General features: G+C 39.9%; 1 protein-coding gene across 1 annotated transcript in view; it reads right to left on the bottom strand.

The window, feature by feature from the left end:
- The window catches only part of ARHGAP15 (Rho GTPase activating protein 15), a 323,478-nt gene that overhangs the window by 82,190 nt on the left and 224,290 nt on the right, over positions 1-16,998 (bottom strand). The window lies entirely within an intron of this gene.

Raw genomic sequence — 16,998 nt, 5'->3', positions numbered from 1 at the left:
AATCCTAAACCAAATCGAATCTCCACATTTCTATCATTGCTGACATTTTTCCTTCATATTAAATGCTTCCTGCAATTTTATTTTATTGGGGATCCTGCCGCTGGGAATTAGGTAGGGACATGCATGACACAAGATGTGACAGGTGGGTGAGAACTGTGACGTGTTTGTGGGGAAATCCTTCCCTTCCCTTCCCTTCCCTTCCCTTCCCTTCCCTTCCCTTCCCTTCCCTTCCCTTCCCTTCCCTTCCCTTCCCTTCCCTTCCCTTCCCTTCCCTTCCCCTTCCCTTCCCCTTCCCTTCCCTTCCCCTTCCCTTCCCTTCCCTTCCCTTCCCTTCCCTTCCCTTCCCTTCCCTTCCCTTCCCTTCCCTTCCCTTCCCTTCCCTTCCCTTCCCTTCCCTTCCCTTCCCTTCCCTTCCCTTCCCTTCCCTTCCCTTCCCTTCCCTTCCCTTCCCTTCCCTTCCCTTCCCTTCCCCTCTATGGATATGATGATTTAGGAGAGGGGGGACCCCCTCACCATCACTGCCAGTTGAGTTGTCTGCCACAAAGAGCTGAGAATAGACGCTGGGCAGCTTTGGTGACATCCAGAGTCTTCTGTGAAAGGACTTTAACACAGTTTGAGAAGCTCAGGAGCATTAAGGTGGCATCCAAAAGCACAGAGGATCACATCTGTTTTAAAGCCAGTGGGTTATTTCTAAATAGAGATGCCAAAGACAAGCAAGAGCATTTCAAAAAAAGTCAAATCTCAGTGATTTCACTGAAATATTATCTATTTGTGGCATAAATAGATGCAGAGCCAAATAATTCTGAAGTATCTAAATTCCACCTTCCCTCTCCCACTCACAGAATCTGCTTTAAAGCAAAAATATCAAATTAATATGAGAATGATAGTTCTCACGGTATCCCCTGCCAGCCTAAGAAAGTAGAGAATATCCTGAGAAACTCTGCTCTTAGGAAATTTTAAGTTCACTTTTGAAAGCTATTAAGGGCTCACAAAATTAAGAGAAATATCCAAAGTTCTGGTATCTGACTAGAATAAAATCTGAACCCTGGCCCTCTGACAGTAAATCACCAGCGTGCATGTGAAATATGTTTTTTCCCCTCCTAAGCAAAGCGCACCAGCAGACCTGGCAGAGGCAGAAGAGGTTTCAAATATAGCACAGTCCTTTTCACCAGTGGGCACCCTTGGACCCAGCTCCTCCTGCTCTGTGCCCGCCTGCTGGGAGGAGATCTGAGGCCGGGCCTTGGCGCGAGATGAACCCGGGCCAAGTTTATTCATTTTCCAAGTCGCGATCTGGGCGATGCCCTCCCATTCCCATTCCTCCTGTCACACCATTCCTCCGGAGCTTTGGCTCTTCCCCAGCCCCACCTCTCCCGGGACACCCCCAGACACGAGCCCTGGCTCCGTGGTGGCTTCCCCAAGGAGACCTGGCTGACAGGGCTGAAACACAAGCTCAGCAGAGGAACGGCCCCGCTGCTGGACTCTCCAGAAGCAGCGGAGCTGGGATTGTTTACAAAATCTCCTGGGCATTCCTGTGTTCAGCTCCTCTTCCTCCCTGCCTCCCACCCCCAAAAACGGTTTTCCTACACCTACTGATGGAAAGTCCCTCCACACAGACTCTTTCCAGCTCCAGCTCCTCCACCACTGTGTTATCCTTCCCAGTTCCCACGTAGGGTCTATTTATTCCTCGGGGAGGGGATGGTTAAGAAGGAGACAATTCCATTTAAAATTCCATTTAACAGTCTCAGACAGTTTTTTGGGTGGTTTCGGCACAGTGATGGACAAGCTGGTGCTCAATGCCTGTTAAAAAAGCCCTTGCCCAGCCCGACCCCCTCATTTTGAGCTGCGAGTCACTGTCCCCTGGATTGCACCTACATGAGCCAGAAACTGGGTCACTGAACCAATCTGGGTTTAAAATATCCCAGATATTCTTTAATGAAGTGTCAACAACTATTCTCAGGCTGAAGAGCGACCGGAACACCTCCTAACAATCTTGCTTACATATGCAAAAAGTATGTCCCAATCTAAAATGTATTTATAATATAAAGTGGAGTTCAACACTTGACCCGAGTGTATCCCACTCTGTCAGAAAGACAAAGGAAATAAAAATGTGTTGCTGTAATTTCCTTGACAGCAAAAAAACTCAAAACAAACAAGAAAGCTCACAGATATACGTCTAGGCCAATATATATGATAATGTGAGACAATGAGTTAGATTTTTCATGGCCACGTTGAAACTCATATTGTTAGTTCTAAAACTGCAGCCGACAAACACAATTCTTTTACTTAATAAGAAAAATCTAAATAAATAAATACATTCTTAAAGTCTCCTTGATTAAAACTTTTACTGAGTTTTTATAGACTTTGGAAGGGGAAGATTTTACAGCCAGGGCTGTGAATGCTCGTAGGAAAAACAACAATGATGATTGTTATTGGTTTCTGTTGTTGCTGGTAGTTTATTATTATTACTATTATTATTATTATTATACTTTTGGTGGTGGTATCACCATCTGGATTATTATAACCACAGGAGTGACAAGATGCCCTCATCAGATCCGTTCTCCATTGTGTCAGGCATTATAAAAGCACATTGTGGGAGTGAGGAAAAAGTTTGTGATCGAAGCAGTTAATGCAGACAAAAGGTGCAGCGAGAAACAGAGGCACAAAGAGAAGAACTGACACCAGAGCCCACAAAGAGACAACATTAAGCCTTCAATACCCAGAGTTAGCAACTATTTAAACACAGATTTGTTTGTCTAGACAAATATGTATCTATTAAAGCATATCCCATTATGCATTTGAAGATAGTAAAATTAACAGAGGAAAAAAGGGGAAAAAAAGGGATGTGGTTATTTGTTTTACATAGGTAAAATATCTTAATCAAAACTGGACTGATTAAAAGTGAAGCAGCACAGAGAAAACATGAGATTGAGCATTGCTGGTGACTCACTACAGTCAAAAGCACTGCTCAAACCACAACCCATTAAAAAAAATTAAATAAAATTCTGATAATAACTGTTGGTAGGATCTGACCATGATTTGCAAAAGCCATGGCACTGTACTTCCTTTTGGGATATAGACAGCAAATAATGAAGTTGGTGGTATTCCAGCTGAGGAAGACTCTGGTTAAAAGCAGGCAGACAGTGTGCATTTTCCAGCACAGAGAAATTTCTTTCAGCTCTTACAACCAACTATTAAGTTTCTGAGGCCAAAAAGCCTCTCTTGTATTTTACATATTTGATAATGATGAGTTAACTATGAAACAAAAAAGAATTATGTTTAATATTTTTCTCCTATTTTGATTTTGATTTGTATTATAATTGTTATAATTCAGAAATTTGGCATTATGTATTTCCTTTTACATTTACTTTGTTAGGTGCCTTGCAAAGACTGTTTTATTGGTGAGGCTGATAAAATTCATTTCTTTAAAGAAAATATTTTTAGACTTGTTCTTGTTTAAATAGGCCAGATATTTCAGCTTCATTTACAGATGTGAACATGCCCAAAATATTTCAGCAGCTTAAGCCCTTTTTCCGCATTGCATTTAAACAGTCCATTTTCGAGAGCTGCTTTTTGTCTTAAAGTTATTTAAAGTCTCATCTTGTCATTAGGCTACACTATGAGTAATCTAGAGTTCAGGTTTGCACATGACAGTTAATAACTTCAAATTCTAGAACAGAAGAATTCAAAATTAAGCCTTACACTACCTAGAAAAAATAGTTATTTTTTAATAAATGGAAAATAATTTAGTCCTGAGTGGAACTGGCTTTTTTAGCAGACAAGTTTCTGCTCTAGTGTTCAGCTCAAATTCATAAAAACAAATAGGCAAAATGACATTTAGCTGCAAGATCACATTTCTCTAAAGATAAACTGTAAGCTCTGCACAGCCATTGCTACCAAACGTTGTTTATCCGAGCTTTAAATTCTACTCCCAAATTCGAATAGACTGCAGAGCTAACAGTGCTTCTGAGGAGCAATATCAAAATATGTGCCTCCTGGGTCTAAAAACCACAAGTTATTTTAGCTTCTGCTAAGAATTGAGGGATTAAAAAGAAAAAAAAAAAAAGGTGGAGTACAGTAAGTAAATAAATAAATACATTATCTACCTTCATGACCTTTCTGTTCCTGCAAGCAAACAGCGTCCATCATTTGTAACTTGACTTTCCATAAAAGTAACAGTTCATAAAAATCTGTGAAACTACTACCGGGAACAAACAAATTAAACAATGACAATGTAATAAAATAAAACTGCTGTTCTACTTCTATAGCAGAAGAATTGCTTCTTCGCTGGGATTAATACCTCTTGCAGAAAACAATTTTAAATAATGTGTAACATATGGATTCGGCTTTTATTATTCTTCTAAAAGAAGACAATTATATTTATGTGATAAACTGTTCAGTGTTAGTAGCATAATGTTTATATTACTGGCCACTTAAATAGTCTTTGGCATAGTTTTATAAGGAACAGAAGCCTCCAGATCTTTTGAAATCCATCTTATAAAGTAAGTCCTGTCTGTTACTTGGAATGCAATGATTTTACATAGTTTTCTTGCTGGGAAAAAAATCCGTGGTGTAGGTAATCTCGTTGTTAAACTGCATGCATGATAACTTTCTGATGTTCTAGCTACAATTCCTATGCATTTCAGGGCTTTCAAATGAAAAGTGTGACAGCCTGGAGCTGTCGGGTAAAAGGAGGGGAATTAAAAAAAAAAAAAAAAAAAAAAAAAAAAGAGAGAGAAAAAGCAGCAACTTTCAATTTTAACTTTTTAGAAAGGAATGGTCACGATACTCTGTGTTCTGTATTAAACCTTTTCAAGGTGTTTTCGTTAATCTCCTCGCTCCTAGCAGCTCTGCTCTCTGATTATGCTGGGAGATTGCATTTAAGAAAAGAGTGAGTTTCGGGTAGTTTTCAAGGAGCTGCTTTTGTCCCCATTATATTCCAGATAATTTTCAAAGAGATTACACAGGAGCCACAGGAGTATTTATCTCGCTATCTCCCCGTGCTCCTGAGTCGAAGCTGCATGCATTTCTAAAGGAAAAAGGAATGTGCTACCCAATAAATGTTTTCTGTGGCTGCTGTGTACATAGAATCTTGTTGTAAGCAACGCTGGCAGCAGCCTCTCTGCATTGCTGGGGTTCTGCTACCCTGTGTGTCAGTCACATTACAAGATCATTTGGAAAAAATTATGCAGGGTGGGTAAATATATTTATCTGGGCTTATATTATAAAAAGAAAGAGAGGGGGAAAGAAATAATAATAACAACAAACAACAACAGTTTTTGCTGTCCTCCTTTTTCACTCCTGGAGTACCAGTTCGGTATTTTCAATTCCCCACTTCTCCACTGCTTTAAAAAGTTGGGGTTGTTAACAAAAGATAAAGAGTGTAACCTAATGGAAGTGAAATCTGCATATTCAGTTAATTTGGGATTTATTATCCCAGTAACTAGACTTGCAACTGTTCGAAAACCGTTTTGACTGAAGACTTGAGAACAGTGCGAGTGGATGGCTGCCCCCACCCCCATCCTTAAAAGAAAACCTGTGCCTGCTGCTTCCAATTTAGTGCAATCATGCCTCTTACTGGCCAATACAAGATGCAGCATTAGCTGTCACATGCAAATGAGTATTCATGGGGACTTTGAAATGTGCAATAAAGAATAAAGACACGCATTCTGTGAGTAATTGTTTTCTTTTATAAAACTGGATCCAAAAGGGAGTGCCATTTCACCCAGAGTCTATAGCCTTTCTATGGTTACAATCTGCTGTTGAAGCCAGATATTAGGAATGAAGTGTGGATAAATGGAGGACTCCAGTTTCCCGTGCTGTCAATCTTTCACAGTATTACATTTGCTTAACAAGAAATAATCCAACCCATGTTTGTGGTTCTTGCTATCTTGCTTTCTCTCCCAACTGAGGCTTTGAAATGCATAGGGATTTATAATAAAGTTGTCCACCTTGCATTAGCTTTTTTCATACAAAGCCCAACCTAAACTCTTCATTTTCAACAGCACAGCCAAACAAAAATCACACAGCAGCATGAGCTCCACTGCAAACCTGAAGTCTTTCAAAGCACTCCGATATCATTCACCAGGATAAGAGAGAAAAAATAACTTAGATTTTTTTAAGGCCCATTTACACACAGGGTGGGGAAAAAAAAAAAAAAACCCAAACCCAACAAGCTGTGTGCAGATACAGATTTGTGGGGCTGTGAACAGCCAAGCTGAGTTCAGACTCACACGCACCTATTCACCAAGCCTGCAGCAGAATGCCTCTTGGAGAACAAACATATCAATTCCTATCGATATCAAACCATGCCATGATGTGGCCTCACCTCCACAGGCAAGACCCCAAATCCTTAGTGAAGTAATGGGAAGACCGTAAGTAGGTGCCTGGAGTGCAGCACCTTTGCAGTGAACTATTCAGAAGTTAGACTTGATGATTCTTGTGGGTCCCCCCAACTCACAATATTCCATGATCCTATGGGAACTGCAAGTAGCACCCCAGTAAATTCAGACTTGGCCAAGGTGGAGCAGAGGTGGATAAACCTGGTCATCCAGCAGGAAGAGGGAAAACTAAGGATAAATGCGGCCTGTACCAGGGTGGGACTGACCAGTGCAGGCCAGCATGGGGCCTCAGCAGAGGGAAAGGGCCCCCTTGGAGATAACTCAGTGCCTGGGATTATATTTAATCTGAAAATTAGAGGACTCCAGCTCATAGTTTCTCAGCAGGCAGGCTCTGTCCCAGCAGGAGTCCCAGGAAGGTGATCAGAGAGCCGGGAGGCATTGCATTTTCCTCTTCCCCTCACATTAATGATTCCTTGTTGCCTTGTTTACTACGCCCATTTACTTGTTGAGGGACATCTCTTAAAACACAGGTACATACATATAAACACACCAAAGAAATGAGTCCCTGATATTATAATTCACAATTGATGGAATTACTATAAACAGAGGCATAAAAGTGTGAGGGAAACTGCAGGGCTGTTTCAGTGCTGGGAGAAGGATTCTCACCTACAAGGGTAGGTGACCAAATGACCAAACCATCCCTCAGCTGCATGCTTGCTCCTGTGATCCAGTCTGTCAGGAAGACAGCTGGCTCTTTTTAGCTTTTGATCCATATTTTACCTCCCAAGGGAGGTGAAAAGCAGAGTGACCCTGGGGCTAGGGCAGAGGTTTGAAACACAGAGAGAGACTTGGTTTGTATCCCTGAATCATCACAAACTTCTGTAGGCATGTTACTCAGCTCCTCATTTTCCTACTTACCAAACACAGCTAGCAATATTTTGGTATCTCACAGAGATGTTAGCACAAGCCCTTCAACATACATATCTGCTCATATATTATCTGGATGGAGTCATTTCCAAAACTGACTGCAAAATACTCACAAAATGCACACAGCTCCGTGAGGCTTAGTCATGCCAAACACGATGCGTGGCAACACATCCCTGCATCCACAGGAATGCAAACCAGGAGGTCATTCCCACACTAAACATACCTGGGGCTCCTCAAGGACTGGGCCCCTTCATTCTGCAGCCCCAGCACAGAGGAATTTCAATTATTCATGCATCTTTGCCCTGCTGTCTATGGCACAGGTGGCCCTGCACTTGGAGGAGCATCACAGGGGAGACCCACATTTGAAGACCTAATTTGGCTTTGCATTATCCAGAGCCCCAAATCCACATTTCAGAGGGTGGCTGCAGCCTTATCCGCAGTCTCTGTACACAGTAGGGACTTGGCAAATGGAGTTTGGTGAAATGGCACGGCACACTACATAGGAGACCGACTATAAATCAGCAGATTTTGGCTCTGCTCCTGGCTCTGTCACTGATTTACCATGGAAACTTGGGCAAATCTTTCACTCTCCCTATCCTTCATTTTCCGTACCCATAATGTAAAGATAATGATGCTGCTTTGCAAGCTCTTTTGAGATCCCGAGATGTTAAGTGCTAAGTGCATTTTATTAACATTAATAGCACCCAACCGAGAGGATGCTGTACAGCACTAGCCTGGCTGTCCCCAGAAAACAGATTGGTGTGGGGAAAGTGTGCATTTGTTAAGCAGCTTAGACACTGCTCATTCCCATAATACTTCCACAACACACGGGAACAAGATCTGACCTACTAATATAAAAGGAAAAAAAAAAAAAAAAAAGAAAAAACAAAACACCATAAGGAGAAAATTTCTAATGTGACCTGTCATCTTATTTCCAGCACAGGAAAACTTGGGATTTACTGGAGATTATCAGTGTTGCTCTGTGTGGTTTTTGTAGCCAGCCACAACCCCAGTGCTCACAACTTGTGGTGGAGACCACTTCCATTAGCAGGCATTAATCACCATTTTATACACTCCAGCCCAGCCATCACCGAGCAGACAGCAAGTAGATGCACTCAGTTACATCCTATCACACTTTATATCTGACTCAATCTTAAAATAAGTTAATTGTACTGAATTATACCCCAGCTCTTGTATTTACAGGACCACAGCGTATTACAACTTATATTCTTTAAATGCTAACAGGCTTTGTTGCCTTACACTTCAATTTTCCATGTTTCTGCTCAAATATGTATCACAACATACACAGTAGAAAGAGCCATGAAAATTTTATTATTAATGCATGTTTTTTTCCTTTGCTGGAGATAGAACTTTGTTGTGCATGTTATAAAATGTTAAATATTAGAATTATTTAAAGTTAATAGCACGCCAAAGAAAATGACTAATAATACATTATACAATTAGATGCCTTTCACATGAGTGAATCCATTAACAAAATAAAATACATTCAAACAGAAGACTTCTGATTTGCAATTTTTAGCAAGGATTGCCCATGTGTAAAGCTAAATTATTTATTCTTTTTTAAAAAAATAAAATGCTGGATACATCAGTTCGCAATTATTTGCATTATGTTTGGATGCTTTATCATGTGGCTCTGATTCAAAAATACGTATCTCTAAGTTGCTGTAGCATCTTCATATATGCAAAGCATTAAGCACGAAAAAGAAAAGTTTTCTTTCCTCAGATTCAGCTGATGATCCCAGAAGCCCTTGGTATTGCTCTTTTAGCCATTTTGGGTGTCTTTTTGTTATCCACTTTCAGCTCAGATGTCCTCACAGCTTCACAACTCCACTTTCCCCTCCCAAGTGCACACCTTGTTTTCTAGACAGAATCAATTCCGTCCCATCCCACCCTTACAGATCTCAAGTCTGGCATCCTGCAGCTCCACCTAAATTTATTCAGATGCTATGTACTGATTTCCTACTTATTTGAAACTCGTTATCCCATCTCCTCAGCTGATGTCAACATTATCCTGGAGCAAAACACTGAGCAAGCAGCTAAACTTTTCTCACAGCAAGGCACAGCTTTTAGCTCTGCAGTGATGTAATCTTCTTGCCATTTTCCTCCTGGATTTTCCTTTTCCATCAATGCCCTGTCTCTAGAAAGGCCCCCGACACCAGCCAAAGGAAGTTCCTCCAAAAGCAAATCATCTCCTCCCTCCTTGCATCCATCTTCTCTTCACTGCTGCTATCTACTTAATTAAGTCATTCTCAATCTTCTGTATCATAAGCACATAATGTTGGTTGATGGCAACGTGTTTTGAAATCCCTGTTTGTTTGTTTTTTAATTATCTGATTACACCAGGAAAAGAAAAAGAAAAAAAAAAAGAGAAAAGTGAAAAAAATATAAGAAAAGGAGATCTCTCTGGTGTACTTCAAGAAGTACAAACCCAGCAAAGCACTCCGTCTTATTCTCTTACAAGAGATTTTTTTCTCCCCACTTTCTAACAGTCTGTCCAATCCAGTCTTTATAAATCATGGGATTTAAAAGTGTGATGGAAACAACTATAGCAAATTCTGGTAAAATTATGCAAACCTGCAAAATTCAGGTTAAAGATGCCTTTTATTATCACCTTTATTTAGCTAGGGAGAGGTGAGGAATGCCATACTTAGATTCTGCTGAGGTTTATGTCAGGAGTTTGGCATAACCTAACTCCAGGCTACTGTCACCCCAAAATATCTCCTACCCATGTGTGTCCCAGTGTCAGCTCAGGTGCAAGCCATGGATGAGCCAAGTCTCCCACGTTATGTCAGCTGGTAATAGGGGGAAAAGTGTGCAAAAAGGGACACAGAAAAGGAATACAAACTAGCAGAATTGGACACTCGCTCTGAAGAAGAAGGGGAAAAATAGTATAAAATATTTATTGCATTATATTCAACTCTCCATACCCAGACTATTTCAAAATTTGACCATGCTATGTTGTATAAATAATAACAGTAATTACACAAAGAAGAGACAATGCGTTGAAATTGGAGCCATGGATTCATAGGATGATTTCAAAAGGCATCACTCTCCCAACTCACCCCGAGGTGTTTGTCCATGTGAAGGGCTTTGATTAGGCTGGGATTGTTACAGTAGAGTTGGGAAATGGGACCTTTGATCTCGAGAGATCTGAACAATCCCTGTTCCTTGTACTGACAACAGGCGTGGTACAGGCTGAATGGTGTTAACATTCGGGTGAGAGCTGAAAACCCAAGTGAGAGCTCTGCTGCATTCTCACTTTTGAGACTCTGGTATCATGCATAGCTTCGAAATTAAAATACAGCGTGACTACCTCTCCAAGTGTTTAAATTAATATGTTTAATAATCCCCAAAATGATAAATCTAAAGTGTAAATCAAAACTTGGAAGAGAAGGTGGAAGCAATGTCTTTTTCTTTACTTTTGTATATATGATGTGTTAGTTCAGGACAATAGCTTGTGACACTTAATACACTATTTCTTAAAGCTTCTTCCTTTGGAAAGGTTTTCCCACCAAATATGTATGTAATATTTTTATGCATTTATATATGATGGATTTTAATTTTTTTAAAGTGAAAAAGCCAATGGTGTAGTCAAGAACAATTAATAATTTCTCTTCTAATGCTTCAAGAAGGCATCTAATGCTTCAAGACATCTCACTCAGCTTCTAGCACCCGATCTCCAAGGACACAACTCTCCTGCAGACCCAACAGCCCTCTGAGAGTCACTCTGACACTCAGCATCCTCTCGAGTGGCACTAAAAAACAGTGATTAAGTAACTGAATCAACACCAAAATGCCCCAAGAATGTAATAAGGGAAGATGCTTTCCAGGACTCTGATAATTTGCTCCTGCAAGAAATTCCACTGAATTTTTACACAATAACAAAAAAAAAAAAAAAAAAAAAAAAAAAAAAAGAGGAAAGAAGACAGGAATATTCAGTTCTATATCCATAAAAAAGGATGTAGTGAGCACTTGAAAATTCCTTAAGAGCAGTGTTATATTTTTAGCAGTAATGTAATTCTAGGAAATATGTAAGCACAAATGAAATAGTCTATATAAGAACACAGGTTTCCTCATAAAAGTTTCCAATTTTCAGAGAAGTTATACTTTAGATTTTCTCCTTTTCCTCCCTGAGTTTTTAGATTTAAGTATTTTCAATTTTGGACCACATCACTCTTAACCCATGGAGCTCAATACTTAAATGCATTACCAAAGTCTCCTCCAACCAAAAAATCATTTGCTACTCACAACAGATGCCCCTACCACAGCATTTATGGTTTCCCCAGTTCTCAACACACAGAACACCACAAATACCACGATAAAGCCAAATTCCCTGGTGCAACGACTTCTCATCCCATGCCACCCTGCAGGATATTATGCAGTGTACATCCATATATAACACCATCCTTTTTTGTTGCAGGCTCGTGTTTGTCAGCCACTTTTACACACAAACCACAGAATTGCAGATATTTACCACAGGGGAGGGAAACCACCCCAAATATTAGGCCACACCACAGTCTTGTAACACATTGAGCATGACCAATTATAAGTAGGAGCTCTGCAGATTAGTTCTTCAGGGTGTCCATCTCCTCAAAGCACAAACATCCCATGCAAAATATACTCGATACTCAGTTCAGTTTATGTATAATCGAGTCTGGCAAACCTCACACTCAAGAAACGATCCCATCATCCTAAAAATCACAGGTAGAAAGCTGTCCTGTTAATACTTTCACCAAACGACTCAATAATTTATTTCCTTTCCTCGCTTTTTTGGCTCTCTGCAAAATGGCATTTCCTGTAGCCCTTCCATCAGAACAACAAACAAAGAGTCACCCATGACAACGATGAGCATCCCCCAAAAAAAGGCAGCCTGCAAAGCTCCAGTCCTTCTCAGCAACTAAACAACACTCCTTGAGGGGTTATCAAGAAGCTCTTCAACTCCTCCAAGTGTTACTAAGCAAGACGCTATTGTAACGCAAATGGTGCTGCGGGTAGGGAAGGAATAAAAGGCACGTTTGAAATGCTTCATCATACAATACATGCCATAAAATCCATGGTATGTTTGTGGCTGACCACACCGACCCAGCCTGCTGCCTCTTCTGCCCCGTTCCACTGGCTTATTCAGCACATGAAAAGGAAAACATGACAATACCACTCGTAAGAGAAATTTTACAGAGCTGCAGATTGGGCAACTAAGAATTCTGAATATTTTTCTGTCTGCTTTTTTTTTTCCCTTCACACTGAGCACAAAATAGTTATATTGGAAATGCATCAACATTCAAGCTCTATCCATTCTTATTATATGTATTATATACGTATAACGTGCATATGCATACATACATGTATTATTCACAAAATAATTTGAAGCATTCATTGCAAAAATTCATATTTCCATTAGATTTTGTACCTGACTTATATTTAGAAGTCATTTTTGGAAGTGCTATAGTTTCTCCCCTTCCCCTCTGGAAAGAGAATGGGAAGATGTGGAACGCATATTTTCCTTTTAATAATATATAATAATAAACTTTCTGTACCTTTAAACAGACAGAGAAAAAGAAGAACCCACATGAGTAACATGCACATATTAATTGATTCACCAAGTACTGTGGGCTCAATTAAAGTATTCTGTTGTCAGAGTTTTAAAGCTTGGAAAAAAAAAATTAAAAAATGAAATTCTTGGCTACAGCTTGGCATATGCAGGTCTTAACCCAGAAGCAAGCTGTTTTATAATTATTTTTGAAAATTGCTTCAGTCCATTTTATTTTCTGTGCTTGCCTGGGAAGTGTGAAAAAGAAAGAAAAAAACTATTTTTGACTCAAGGCTTTCAAGACATTTTGGTTCTCAGCTAGCAAGTAACCCAGTTTGAGCCTGATATTTCCATTGTGAACTTTGGATCACTCTTACTGGTTTCTCAGTGAGACTGGTCACATGAAAAGCTGCTGGCAGACATGAGGAAGACTTTGCTGCCTGGGCTGTGCTTGATCACACCAGGAACATCACCAAGGCTGGAGGGTGGCTTTAAGGCTAGACCCCCACCAAGGCACATTTGTGTGTTTTTAGGGATACTCATATATGCCTAAAAAATAAAATCAATAACCTAAAACATCTAAAAAGATATGAGACAGCCAGATATAAAGGGAAATCTCACCAAGGTATGCACACAAGAAATTAAGAAACCACAAACAAAAAGGAAAGTGACTGCAAGAGAGAACCATTCCTCTTTATTTTCCCCTTTTTATCCAGTGTTCCTTGCTGCAATATTAGAATGAAGCCCATGACAATCCTCTTGGCCATCCATGTTTGTCGCTGCTCTGTGGCTGCTGGCAGCTGAGAGGGGACCTGCCCTCCTGTGCCCATGGAGCCTTTGTTAGGGGGAGGATCAGAGCCCCTGCCTGCCTTTAAAATGGATATATTGGGGTCAGTGGAAAGATATAGATTTTTCTGAATGGGGAGTTTTGTTGGTTTGGGGTGGGACTTTTCATTGTTGTTGGTTTGGGTGGGGGCATAAAAAAGCCCATTTTTTTTTTCTTATTTTAAACAAATAGCGCTGTGAAAAGAAAACATCTTTTTTTTTTTTTTTTTTTTTTTTTTTTTTTTTTTTTTTTTTTTTTCATCCAGCTGCCTCCTCCCTCTTTTCTCCCCTCCTAAAAGCTTCCTTCACAGCCACCCATCCCATTTGTGCTGACCTGGGGGCTCTGTTTCAGAGGCAGCAGCTCCAGTCTCGTGCCTGTGCCCGCTGAGGCAGAGCCAGCCAGGAAACCACCCTGGTTCCTGATAGCCCAGCTCACACAGACATATGGTCCCAGCAAGCTCACGGAATCAGCAATATTAAAATTGAATAAATAATTAAATTTTAAAAAATCCCAAATATTTGTCCCTCTTCCCTCCCCGTTCATCGATGAAGAACGTGTCAGTGGGGTTGAAGAATCCTGCTGGTTAAAGGTACCATCCTTAGCTGCTCATATGGTCAGAGCTCTTGCTTGTCAATTAGATCAATCTGAGTCATTTTAGAACAATAAATATAAGTGCAGATGGAATATAAACATATTGAAGATTACTGTTTCTGACGGCTGTTGTTTATTAAATCAAAAATGATGTCGGAGCGAAGATTTTGTTGGTATTTCAAATGGAAAGGAAAAGTTAATGGGAATTAGATATTTCTTAGGAAAGAAAGCAAAACAAAATTAAAAAAGCAAACCCCAAAATCCAACAAACTACCACACCACAACCTCCAAAAAAGCCTATGGGTAATAAAAAAGCAGTGATTTTACCTAAAATGCCACCTATGAGCAACCTTTAGAAAAGGGATATGGCACCTATAAACTCAAAACACTAGGTATGTTGAAATCCATAAAATTTCCAATTACTGCTTCAGAATTTATTGTGCACATATGGAAAATAATACTTGTAAAAGAGAAAGGGGTTTGTGCCTGGTGCTGTCAATACTGTGAAGGATGGGGTGATTATAAAGCAAATTAACAATACTTTTAAATGTGCATTCACTTATCTTTCCAATTAAATCCTTGTTAAACAACTGCACAGACAGTAATGGTGCTTCTGCAAAGCACTGATCAAGACAGTTTTATTGTAATTTTTACTCTGTAACAATTAATCAAGTAGGCATTTTCTTTATTATTAAATTATTTAGTTAATAAATATTCGCAATCAGTTCACGTATTTCTGGTTCAAACTTTACTCTTAATTATTTCCTTACACTGAATCATATCCTGCTAAATTCTTATAGAAGAAGCAACATAAATATTTTAATTCTTATTTTGTCCAAGTACTTTTTTTGTTACTGTGAGGTAATGGAAGGAGGAGATTAAATTCACTTTTTTTCCCCCCTCAATGTAGGAATATTTGGATATCTTTGGCTGCTCTTTTCCATGTTCCACAAGAAACACACCTCTCTGCAATAACACAATATTTAGCCTCTGTAAAAATTCCCATATTTGCCCCTGCTTTGGTACATAAGCAGAGTAACAGAGCTGTAAAAACACAATCATTGACCTTTGGATGGTCTGTGGTGCCTTGCAGTTAACACACAAGGTATTCCTAATGAAATAAAGAGATGCAAAGGTCATCTGCACAGCAAACACCCAGCATTTTGCAAACAAAGCTCTGGATATAAAGACAATTAGGAACTCTCTTGTATTATGCATGAACCAACCCTTGCTGAATGAACCAGTAAGTACTGAAATCTGTATTTCCATGGTTAGATTCCCTGAACGTGTATGCATTGAGATAAAATCCTGGTGCTTCAGAAACGTGTTGTGAACTCTTTATGGCTCTATTTTTCTTTTTTTTTTTTTTTTTAAGTTAATTTAGCACTCATGAAAATTGCTTGATTGGCAGCCATAGAAAGTGAATGCCTTTCCAGCTACTGAGCAGATTAGCACAGGAAACATAAAGAAGGAAGGTTCCAGCTCCTCACCCAGGTGTCCCTGGTCTTCAGCAAGGAGTTAATTGAGGATTGACGGGAAAGGAAGCAGGACAAGGAACCTGGCTTAGCCCAAAGAACATCCTCATGTTCACAAAACATTAAAAAACATCCTTATAAACGTGTGTCACACGCCCATACACGGGGCCAGATGGGGTTTGGTGCAACCTGGCCTGGTGAAAGGATTCCCTCCCTGCGGCAGCGTGGTGGAAAGAGAGGTGCTCTAAGGTCTCTGCCAACCCAAACCATTCTGGGGTTCTATAATCACCACAATGGCTTCAACCAAAGCGAAGAAAAATTCACTTTTACTCACAAATTCTGATGGGTGAAAAGTCTTCCCTTTTTGTTCTTGTTTTTCTTTATCAGGCCCCTTTTTGCCCCACTCTTGCTGTATTTGGCTGTTGAAAAGCACTTCCCCCCTGTCCTCAGGTTCGTGTAGTGGTGCCTTAATGACTCTGAGCAGCCCCACCTGGGGCCATGTCAGACCCTCCCAGGGGTTTGGGCCAGAACAAGGGATCTTTTCAGCAGTACCTCATACCCTGGAACTGCCAGCACACCCTACAAGGCCTAACAGACCCATAAATGTTATTTTATCACTTTTCCTACAGGTGTGAATTAAAACAATATCCTAATAAATACGTGTAAAGGATTTAACTTACTAGAGCTTGTGTAAAATCAGCAGAATCCTCTAAATAGTTGTCTGGTTTTGGTTTGTTGTTTGTTTTTTTAGCATTTCAGCTTTCAGACTTGACCAATGATATGGAAATCAAAAGAGGAATAAGTATCTCTAACATCTCCAGCTATCATAGATGCCTTTACTGTAGGTGCTCAGCCAAAAGTATTGGCTGCCTGGTGACTTTGTTTCTAAAGCCCAAATTTTTCAGTGCTTATAGACCAAGAAAAGAACAAATTTCCTGATGTCAGTTTGGTACAAGGAACTTCTCCTGCCTTGATTCAGTGATTTGAAAAATGATGACTTAGAGTTTTGAAAGTGCTGAGAGATGTTATAGCCCAGTCCTCTGATGATCAACTGATCTTTTCAGCTCTTAATGGGAAAATAAATCATAGATAAAAGATAATCCCGTTGCGCAGAAGCAAAAATGGTCTGATATCAATAGACTTTTAGAGGAAAAAGAAAACTGTGAGAGGCATAAAGTAAATAACCTAGTTTGTTCCGCTGCTGCTCGTGTTGGCAAGGCCAAAACCCTCTTCAGGAGCTGCCTACCTCAAGAAATGAGAGCAAAACACAAAATATATTCAGAGAATTAAAAA

This window comes from Ammospiza caudacuta, chromosome 8 (genome assembly GCF_027887145.1).
Source record: "Ammospiza caudacuta isolate bAmmCau1 chromosome 8, bAmmCau1.pri, whole genome shotgun sequence".
Taxonomy (NCBI): Eukaryota; Metazoa; Chordata; class Aves; order Passeriformes; family Passerellidae; genus Ammospiza; species Ammospiza caudacuta.
The sequence above is the reverse complement of the archived record's forward strand: the minus strand, read 5'-3'. Positions and strand labels throughout refer to the sequence as shown.